Here is a 12076-nt window from a genome sequence, read left to right on the forward strand (position 1 = left end):
TTTAAGTTATGTTATTGGAGTGTTTTTGATATAAATGTGAGTAAAACAGTGTATGAAGATATGTATAATATTGTTTAAAATGTGTTAAAACTATTATGCCAAATACCCCTAAAATTACTCATTATAGTAAGCCCAAAAAGAAAATGAGCCATTATTATAAGAGTATAAAGATTACAAAAGGAAAAGGAAAAAATGCCCTCACATTTCTTGAACTTTGGGGTAGTGGTTACTTGACCTCCTGAAATTTTATTTTGGCTACTTTAGTACCTGAACTTTACACGTGTGCCAAATAGATGCTTCTATTAGTCTCATTCTTTAATACTAATGTCCTACTCTAATTCACAATTTCACATGATGCACAGGAAAAAAACATTCTCCAAAAGCAATTGTATGTTTGCAACTATTTGAGGCTTTTTTTTTTTTTTTTTTTTTTATTTTTTTTTTTTTTTTCTGGAACTAAATTATAATATAAACTTCCCGGTCCGGATTTCAAAACTATAGAACCATCAAATTATTATAAAAAAAAAAATATTTAGCCGGCTACTTTCATTTTAGTCCTCATGTTGAGTTTTTGAACATATTGTTATTTTGGTCATCTAACGAAAGGCTGAAATAGTATATTTACAGATTTAATAATAAAATAATAAAAATAATTAATAAAAAAACCACATCGACATATTATTAAATAAAAAATTCAAATAAAGTAAAAAATAAAAGCCTAGAAAAAAAAAAATTCCCCACTTTTTTAGCATCCAAGCACACAGCATAGAGCGAGGGGAGAATAGCAATAATTATACATTCATAATATTAGCCTAAATATTATAATCATAATATTAGTCATAAGAGATGTGCTACATCCACAATATTTTCACAACAAATCATAAGTGGTTAGTTGTTATTGGTTCAAATTTGAACCTAATACTAAGATTACTTTTTTGCTCCAACAATAATAACCAGTAACAACTTGCCATTTAGGATTTGTTGTAAAAATATTGTGAACATATCATTTCTCTAGTCGTAATCATAATCATAAATTTTAGGCATGATAATATTAGCATGTAATTATAACTTTGCCTAAAATTCAATTTAGACATGTAATTACTAATATATTCATTTCAGTTTTTCAACTTTTCCAATGTAGTCCATCTAATTATGTCACACTGTGTCACTTGGTGTCTTAAGAATGATGTGTCATTTTGGTATTTATGGATTTTTTAAATTAAAAAAAACTAATAATTTTTTTTTTTGAAAAAAAAAAGGAACTTTTTATCAATTTAAGGGGAAAAAATCCAGTAACGTTCACTTCCTATATGGTTCCTTGTAACCAAAAAGAAAAAAAAAAAAAATCTGGAAAGAGTAATGCTAGACACACATAAAATAGCACAATTTTTGCCATAAATCGTCACATGGCGAGTTGTGAGTAGTATTCTAATAGAGGTGTGAGTGGTAGAGGTGTGATGGTAGGTTTATGTGGGGATACACCTCTACCATTCACAACTCACCACATGACAAGTTGTGACACAAAATTGTGAAATTCTATATGTCACTACCATTAGTATTCTTGCTGAAAAGGCACAGAAGATGCTTTTGATTCCATTGATCGCCATGGATGGGAAGTCGTCCATGAAGTATGGTTTTGAAACTCAAACCGTTTATTGAACCAAAAAAGGGAGAAGTTCAAGGTTTTTAAGGTCGAGCCGAGGTTGAATCGAGGTTGAACCGTGATGACGTTGTAATTAATTTAATAATTATTTAAATATAAATAAATATATTAAATTTGTGAATATTAGCAAAATTTACTAAAAATATCTTAAAAATTGAAACAAAATACATAAAATAGTACAGGTTAATAAAAAATAGTACAACATAAATAAGCATAAAAATAAATTTTTTATAATAATCCTTTAAGAGAATTCATTTCAATTAACTAAAAACAGCTTTTAAAATAAATTCATAAATTGCATAGGTATTATTCTTAAATAAAAAGTTAATTTAGTAATATTTAATATGTTAAGAAAGATGACATAGAAGTTTAGAAACTATAAATCATGTAAATTTAATAATATTGCATATTAGCTCCCAAGAAGAGAACTTGGTCCGTTGGTTATGGCTTCAATCTTGCTTACAAGGTGTGAGAGCTCAGGTTCGAATCCTAGCAGCCGCATTTTTCTTTAATTTTCCCCTATTCCATGACTGGTTGAATCGGCCTATGGTTCTTCCTATTTTCCCGGTTGAACCCCGGTTCGTCCGATTCTCTTAAAACTCATGTATACTCGGTTCTCTATGCTTAAAAATAGAATTTCAGTCCGATTTTCGGTTTTCCCAGTCGGACCGCCCAGTCTAGTTTAGATTTCAAAACAAAGCCATAAAGGCCTCAGATCATAGAAAACTCCGATTCCAATTATAATTTCACTTCCGATTTATAGGTCCACTAAGATGAATTTCCATGCCAAATGAGGATGGATATGATATCATGAGCTTTACATGTGAGCATGACGTATCATTGCCTATGTCATGAAGTAATAAAAACGTGACTCTTATTATTTGTTATTCTCTGTAATTATTGAAATGATACTAATGAAAAAGTAATAATGATTATGTTTCATTAATATTGGGAACAATGACTCAAACATCAAGATTGGTTCAAAATTTCTACATAGAACCTAGATTACTCTAGACTGCACACAGGAATAGTAGCTGATCTTATAGACCAAAATACTAACAATTGGAAGCCTGATTTGATTTAAGCCATTTATTCACACCCTCAATGGTTTGAAAATTTGAAAATACCTTTGTCTAAGACAAGTTCAGTAAGTGATAAGCTCCTCTGGAAACACTCAAACAATTGTGAATTCAAAGTCAGAACTGCTTACAACTTACTTCTTGAAGATTCCCACTCCTCTTTCCAAAACTAGTCCAGGCAAACTCATATCCAAAATGGGGTTTGGAAAATCATTTGGAAGATCAAAGTACCTCTGAAAATCTGCAACTTTGTGTGAAAACTCATGCATGATAGTCTTCCTACTCTCCTCACTTAAAAAAATAGGGAAATTTCAACCCATAGCAGTTGCCCTTTGTGCAACATAGGGGATGAGTCCACATCACATCTTTTTCTGCATTGTCCATTTGCTAGAGCTTGTTGGCATGACTCAACTTTAGATGTCCACACTTCTGATCTACTCAATAATTCAGTACAACAAGGGGTTGAAAACATGCTATTTAAACATAATTTAAGAGAAGCCGAATCAATGGGATATATGCAAGCCCTCTTTACTACTTTATGGACTATTTAGAACCATAGAAGCCTGGTAGTCCATGAAGGTAAAGAACCTAATCTTATGGAAGTAGTTTTAATTGCTCAAAAATTGTCTTGCAGGTACAAGGACATTTTGACCAATCAATCTAGCATCAACAGGCAGTTCAAAAAATCAAGTTTAGAATTCAACCCAACAGCAGGACAATGGCAACTAATCATCAAAATTGTAGGGGTTAGGAGGAAGAAAGCTAGAAGAAGTGATTTGGCACCTAAGAATATGCAGAGAGACATCATGTTTTGTAGAATAGCTAGCAGTACAGCAAGCTCAGCTTATGGGACTCTATAAGAAGCTATGGTGGAGGTAGCTCTCACAGCCAGAAATCATGGATTTCAACGAATTATGTTCCTAAGTAATAGTAGAAGTCTAGTCCAAGTAATCAACAAGAAGAAGATCCCAAATTGGCAGGAGAAGACCATGATTGCTGATCTAAAATTTTTGCACCAAAATGGATTGATCTCTAATCTATACTTTGTTCCCAAAGTTGTCCTTGATCTGGTTTGGTCTGTAGCTAATATTGCAACTAGATTGCCAATGTACCAATGCTGGTACAACCCAGCTATTTTATAACTCTTGTAAACTTTGTTATCTCCCTTTGAATGGTATAAATAATAATAATAATTATAATAATAACAACAACAACAACAACGATAACTGTTAACAACATTTTCCACATAAAATAGTCGCTAGCAGGGTAAGTAGAGTAGGGGTCAAAAAGGTCTTACGCAGCTTTAACAATGGGGACCCTAAAAAAGTTGAAGAAATATTTAATTTTATCTGCTAGACCTGACCCTGCAGATACCATAATAATATTGAATCCATTACATAATCATTTTGAATTGCTTTATTTAAATTCTTAATTAGTACTGCTTATATAGTCATACTTTGCATTCTTCAAAATTTCTCCAAGAAATGGAACACAGCTTCATGAAACATATGAGTAGAGAAGCAATTAATTTACTAGGAGTGGGAAGCACTGGTTTGAGAGAAGATATAGCCCTTAACCAAAAGCTTTACTACCCCACAAGTACAAGTACAAGTACAAGTAAAAGTTCAACTCCTAATTGGGTGCTCAAGCTTGTCAATGACTCCATAAAAGAAGAATCATTTGCCACCGCAAGATATTGTCCAATGGATCCAATGCCATGCACAATGTTCCAAGCTCCTACAAATATGAGACGAGTGGATGAACATGCCTATGACCCCGTGCTTGTCTCTATTGGCCCTTTTCATTACAAGAAGAAACTGCTACAAGAGATGGAAGAGCATAAACTCTGGTTTCTGTTATGTTCGATGCGTTATCAAGGCAAGGAACACTACAACAAACTTTAGTTATTTCGACCCTCTTTTATCGAGGGTTTACTAAAATCTGTTGATACAATCTATAAATACAAATTGGCTTGGTTATATTACTAAACTTTATTTCAAAGGTTATTAAGTCCTTCAGAATAAGTTAAAACACCCTTGAAATAAATGTGAAAAAAAGTGCGGGTAGTTTTGTACCAAAATGTTTACATTTTTTAGCCTACAACCCTTGATAAAATAGTACAAAATTTTCAGCCCTTGAAAAAAGCCCACAAAAAAAATTAAAAAGATAGCCACAAAGCAAAAAAATATTTGCTCTTAGTTCACTCTCTCATAGAAACTGAGAAAGCATAGCTTGACTCAACGATCATGGAAATCTCATAGAGCTCGACGATCATGGAAATCGCATAACTCCGATTAGGTACAAATTGATCTCGGCAATTTGTGACTCTTCATCTCTCTTGGCGTGGTTTTCTCAGCAACAAAAAAAGCATACAAGTTACTTCGATTAGGTACGAATTGATCATGGAAGTCACAAACCCTAATTTCATCTCCGCCTAGCACTAGTGAGAGTGGCAGCGGTGGAGAAGGCGGTGATGCTTTCCGCTCAATCCGCAAGTGTTTCCCTCTGAAGGGGAACTGACTCAAGTCCAACTCGGATCGTTCGGTTCTTTTTCATAGTCGATCTCACCCGACCCGCTTCAATCGCAAGAGTTTGCCCTGGTTGAAGGAGAAGTCAGTGTTTTACTTCTTGGTTCTTCTTGCGATGTTCCTTTACTCAATGTTGTCGATGGTGTTGTAGAGCTCAATCACAGTGGTGTCAAGGCAAAGAAGCAAGTGAGGCCAGAGGTTGAATAGGGAAGGATTGAGGATCGATAGCTTGTTGAAGTTCTTGTCGCCTAGGGTTTCGAGAAGCAATGGTCTCAATTCATTGCGATCGGAGCTGAGGATTGGAGTTAGGGCACCAAAGCTCTCACTTGTGATTTTTTTCAGTTTCTTTGGCATTTGATTCTAAGTTATTGTTTGCATGATTGATTTTATGGCTTTAGTAAATAGTTCTCCTAGAAGGGGATTTGAGTTTATTTCCTTTTATTTTTGATAGTGCATTGGAATTTCAAAGCTCACATTAATGCTTTGTTTGGTTGCTGTGAAAATTAGAGTCCATCAACGTGTTACTTTTGCAATATTTTCCTCATTTTTGAAACCAGAGCCCAATGGGAAGGCTACAAATAACTTAGCCTATGTTTTTCACATTCTTACAACAAATTTTGACTACATTATGTGACATTATGCCGTTGTGTCATCACATGTTGATGCAGGGTATATATTCCTTACCCATTTCAATGGGAAAGCCCCACATTTCATCCCGGAGAAGCTTTTGCTATGATTGACGCTTCTTTTGTTTCATTTTTTGAGGTTCACTTCAAGCAACAATTTCATGTATTTATTGTTTATTAGCTAGCTACTCTGCGACCAAGTTCTCTAATTATGATGAGGAGGAGGTGAGGAGAGAAGAGAACACAGTGGGACCTATGGCTAAGAAGGAGGAGGAGGTGGAGGTGGGGTCTAGCTTGACCATGGAGAGGGTGGCTGTGGCTAAACAGTATATAGAGAGCCATTACAAGGCTTAGATGAAGCACATTCAAGAACACAAGTAGAGGTAACTGTAGAGAATGGGGTTGTGATAATTTGGTTCATTTTGGAACATGAAACTGATAATTTGGTTCATTTTGGAACATGGACTTTTTTTTTCCCTTTTTTTTTTCTTTTTTGGGAGTGCTTGTCATATGTTATCTTTCGTGGACTAGAGCAATTCTTTTATGTGCTTAGACAATAAAAAGAGAGAAGGTGGGTTTAATCTTGAAATGTTGGTGCATGCTATAAAGGTTGGTAAGGGAGAAACCCAGCCCTTATCCAAATGAGAGTGCCAAAGAGAAGCAAGAAAACAAAACACAACTTTTGTCTGGGAATGAAGCGTGGCGTGGCCAACACAAGGTAGTGGTGGTAACTGAACAGCCAACAGACTAGTAGGCAGTCTGGGAAGGACACCCACAACAGGCAAAAAGTAGTTGAGAGATAAAAATAGTAAATCTTATCACAGTAGACAGTATAAAAGGCCATAACTATGCACGGTAAACAACAACAAGAACGAAAGGGACATGAGAAACAAAGAAGTAAAAAAAAGAAAAGAAAAGGAAACAAAGAAAACAAAGAAGATAAACAAAGAAGCCAAGATAATCGAGAGTGAGGAAGAAAATAGGAGTGAAAAGCATACACTAGTAGGCTACCCACTTCTTTCCCTCTTAATAGCCCACTTTCTAGCAAGTTAAGAATCCGGGATTAAGTCACTTAGGGCTATTTTCCAAAGTGAGTAATTTCTACGGTAGGACTCTTTTGTGAAGTTACCCACATTGGAGATAGGTTCCCTTCTTGGACTTGAATCTGCTAAGGGACCAAATTTGTTCCTTTAACAGACTAATCCTCTTTATTCTTTTGTTATGATTGATCAAGGACTAACACTATTTTCTTGTTATTAATCTACTCTCGTCCTAATTACATTATCATATTTCCCCTTTGTGGAACTGTTTACGCAAGTACTTTAGTTAAAATATTTTAGTTATCTTGCTGTATTATGTTTCTCCTGCTATAGCGTTTTTTTGTGACAGCATTTCCTACTATGGGCACATGACCCCACCAAGATTCCTACAAGAGGTTCTAACTTGCGCACAAACTAGCCTAAGGTGAGTTTCAATTAAGCCAGTCCTGACTTTCCTACCTTAGAATCATTGGGCCAAAGTATGGCAAGAGCAATTCGGCCCAGGACATAAAAAGGCCCACCACAATGGATAATATAAATTTTATTATATAAACCTTATATATTTATATGTTAATTTTTAAATACATGACAAGATTAAAAAAAAAATTATGGAATGTAATTAATTATTATGTTAGGATGTATTTATGTATAGGGATATTACAAATAGTATAACATAAGCCTTATAAATTGATATACTAAATCTAAAATCTTAAATACAAGATAAGAAAAAAATAAATAAGAAATGTATTTCTTATTTTGTTGATGTGTTACTAATTATATATACATTATTTATATTGAAATTGATAATATATTACTCTTTTGAAAAGGGGAGGTGTTTTTGTCTTGTACTTAGAATCATATAAAGAAACTTTTTCTTCATTACCAGATAAAATATACTAGTGGAGTACAATGATCAAGGCTAACATATTCATCCAAAAGACAAAAAAGATATATGATTAAGAGGGCTAGCGTATCATCCCCTCCATAACAAACGCAAGTCAAGTAAAACAGGAACCCCGCTTACAAAAGAACTATGGATGATGCTCTTTCTAAACGCATGATACTCGTGGCCCAAAAAAGAAAAAAGAAAGTGGGTAGACCTACATCTTATTGAAGGAAACTCTTTATAATTCCATGCATCTCCTTTGCAGGAAAAAGATGATGATCCCATCTTCAGAACACGTTGGAAGCTGCCTGTAATTAGGTTGGATTTAGTGAAGCTAGAAAACCAACTTCCATTTTTGGTCCTACAAGAGTTATATATGCTCACTAGCTTAGGCCATGAGCCTCCTCTCAAACATCTGAACAAGTTGCACTTAAGTTCCTTGAGCCTTTGGTCACTCGGTCTCAAAAAACCAATACAAGATCACTTTATTGAGCACGCACCTGACCATTAACTTGCACTTTTTCACTCAACTTTCAACCCCAAAGAAAATCCCAAAATTCCAAGTGCAGAAATGGGTCCCTAATTCAAGAGAAAAAGTGCTTAATACCTAGTGTTAGGGAGCTCCAACGAGTTGGGATTTTCTTAAAAGGTGGAGAGGGTGACCTATTAGACATCAAATACCAAAGTCACCACATGACAGTCTTGACTGGTAGGGCTTCACTAGAGATTCCTCCTCTTTTTATTGACCATAAAATTGGACCAATCTTGAGAAATCTTGTTGCCTATGAACAGTGCAATAAAAGTGTAAAACCTTTTTTCACATCTTACGTTATGTTCTTTGATGGACTTGTGAACACACCCGAAGACGTTCAAACTCTTCGTAAAAAGAGGATCTTTTATCATGTTCTAGGCAGCAACAATGAAGTCTCTGATCTTCTCAATGATCTCACTAAGGATGTTGCTTATGATTGGCACGAGTGCTACCTTTCTCCCATGATACAGAAAATTTATCTGCGTAGCAACAAGACATACCTCAAGATCATGGCAGCGATAAGACGCGAATATTTATCTTCCCCGATCAATAGTATATCATATCTTATCACGGTTCTATTATTGTATCTTAGTGTCCTTCAGACCATGTTTACTATTTACTATTATTGCTTACATTCGACCACATCCATGATCATTAAATCTCTAGTAGCATTGAATTGTAAGAAAATTAATTGACTATTATTTCTTAACTACTTGTAGTAACATCAAGAGTGAGTACCAAGATTGTGGCTAGAAAAGCGTATTTAATTTGTGTTTCGTTATAATTTTATTTTGTAATCAGCAATTTGTCATTGGGGGTAGGGGACTAGTACTATTAAGTATTAACACAATTTAATATACAATTATTTTATAACCATACAAGTGATACCTCCCTGGGTCCAAGTCTGCCTACGTCCTTGACGCCACACAACTGTGCTATATATTATATGAGGGAGCCATAGAAATTGTCCCATTTTTTAATGGCCAGTATGAGAAAAGGGTGAGAAAGGAAGAGCAGAGGAGTGCCACATGATTTGTTACTTGATTGACCAAGTGATACCTCCCATGCACTAGACTGATCAATAAAATCAATTTTTTTTCCTCCACTTTATGCCCTAAGTCCTTAAACTTATCACCTATCCAACTATTAAATTCCTCTTGAATTGCAAAATAATTAAAGTGAAACAGAGACCATAATTGAGGGGGGTGGGGGGGTTTCACTTTCTTACCTGTTTGATGGGGATTGAGACATTTTTTTATCAAATGTGTGTTATCAAAAAACGTGTTGGTTTGAATGTGTGTGTTATCCAAAAAGAAAAGGAAAAAAAGAGAGACATTTTTTATTTATTTTAACTAAAGAATTCCACGGCCCAGACACTGTTACCTATCCCATGACTTTAGTGACTTTATTTTTTATTTTTATACTTCTTGAACACCAGCCCTGCCACCTGTGTAAACTTTAAGGTTTTTTCTTTTACGAAATAAACTTTAAATGTATTAGTCATGTATAATAATTATATTACTATATTACAAATTCACTAACAAATTTTGAATAAATTATCTAATCTTTGCAACAAATTCTGAGAAAAATATAATTTAATCTTTAATAAAAAAGATATATTTAACATCTTTATATAAGTTAAATTATTAAAATTTTCACATTTATTTATTTATTTATTTTTATATTAATTATTATTACATCATCACCTTTCAATCTTGATTAAATTTTTATTAAACTTTAAAAACCTTAAACTTCTCATTTTTTTGGTTCTTTAAACCATCTGGATTTCAAAATCATGTTTTCATGTCAAATGAGGATGTATATAATATAAGATTTACATGTAGTGTATCATATGAATAATTAATTTTTAATACAATATGTAGGGTTCAAAAAAAAAAAAAAGCAATAAGTAGAGGTGAGCATGACGCCACATGAAGTATCATTGCCTATGTCGTGAAGCAGGAAAATCGTTACTCTTTATTTGTTTTTCTTTGTGATTTTTTAAGATACTAATGAAAAAGTAGAAATATGTTTATCATGTTTGATTTATAATATTGGGAAGTAATTGTTGTTTTTTTGATGAACATGGGAAGTAATTGTTAACAATGATGTCCTGTCCACAAAAAATATTTGCAAACTGGTAAGTGGGGTCCCAAATAATAATGAGAAATGCTAATGGATGCCCTTAGGGCATTAATTAATAAACTATTTAAAGAAAGTTTTTATGGGAAAAGAAAATAAAACAATTAATATTTTAACAGTTTTTTTCATTTTCCATAAAAATGATGTCAAAACTTTCCTAAATTGGATTGTTAACCAATGCCCTAAGGGCATTCGTTAGCATGACCCAATAATAATTACAAGCTATCCTTACTGTATTAATTGTAGACATCTGCTAGACTTGACCAATCGACCCTGATACCAAAATAAGACGAGAGAAGAAGATATTGAATACACACATAATTATCATTTTGGATTCCTAAATTCTTAATCAGTGCTAGCTGCTTAATTTTATGAGTACTCTTCATGATGTGAAGATGGATGCTACGTACCTAGATGTTCTTTTGGCCTTGTGTTAGCGTAGCTGCATAGGAGGCCAAGTTTTGTCAAAAAAATATAGCACAACTTCTTGAACCGCATGGCAGATTCACCACTACCAGGAAGCACTGGTAGTACAAGTACAAGTACAAGCACAACTCCTAATTGGGTGCTCAAGCTTGTCAATGACTCTATGGAAGAAGAAATATTTGCCACCCCCAGATATACTTCAACATCGTGCACAATGTTCCGAGCTCCTACAAACATGAGACGAGTGGATAAACATGCCTACTTCTTAGCAGGGCTGTCCATGGGTCGGTCTAGGTCGGGTTTGTGCCAAACCTGAAATCGACTCGACCACTTCAGGTGACAAGAAGTTTGATCCACCGCTGACCGTTGGAAACCACGGTTCGGTTCAATTTTGTTTTGGGTGGACAGCTTCAGTTTCGGTCAAAACCAGTGGAACAACAATGACGGTGAGAACTGTCTAAATCTCAACAAGATCTTGTTGAGATTTGGTCAAATCTCGACAAATCTTGTCAAGAACTGGCTGAATCTCGATAGATCTCATTAAAATTTGGCTGCATCTCGAAAGGATCTCGTCGAGATCTCTCCAAATCTCGCCAGATCTCATTGGATATGCGTTTGAGAGAGGTGGAGGTGGGTAGGGTCGGTTGGATTCAGTTTTTCATGCGAAGATCCGTCAGTTTCAAATTTTGAACTTGGAAATCTGTCGTCAACTGTCGCTAGCGTTGGGTCGAGTGGTTTGGGTGACGGGTCAAGATAGATAGCCTTACTTCCTAGTAACCAAATAAAAAAAGAAAAAGGAAAAGAGAAAAACAAATGATGCCTTTCAATTTGGCCAAAATCTGGCATCATAAACATAGATTTTTCATAGCAGTATCTCTACCACCTTCCACTCACGACAGTAGAACTTTCCTGAGGAATTCGGTGTCCATGAAGCCTCGGATCATAATGGCAAACTCCGACTCCACTAATTATAAGTCCAATTCCGATTTATAGGTTCATTGTGATGAATTTCCATGCTAAATCATGAGGATCGATATGATATAAGCTTTAGGTGTGAGCATGACGTATCATTGCCTATGTCATGAAGGAACAAAACGTGACTCTTATCATTTTATTTTATTTTTTTTGATGAACTACTCTTATCATTTGTTTCT

At 34.6% G+C, this 12076-nt stretch overlaps 1 pseudogene; it reads left to right on the forward strand.

Moving 5' to 3' along the window:
• Positions 1-4226: 4226 nt before the first annotated feature.
• Positions 4227-9049, forward strand: LOC142634852 (UPF0481 protein At3g47200-like; annotated as a pseudogene).
• The last annotated feature ends 3027 nt before the right edge of the window (positions 9050-12076 follow it).

This window comes from Castanea sativa, chromosome 5, assembly GCF_040712315.1.
Source record: "Castanea sativa cultivar Marrone di Chiusa Pesio chromosome 5, ASM4071231v1".
In the NCBI taxonomy this organism is placed as follows: domain Eukaryota; kingdom Viridiplantae; phylum Streptophyta; class Magnoliopsida; order Fagales; family Fagaceae; genus Castanea; species Castanea sativa.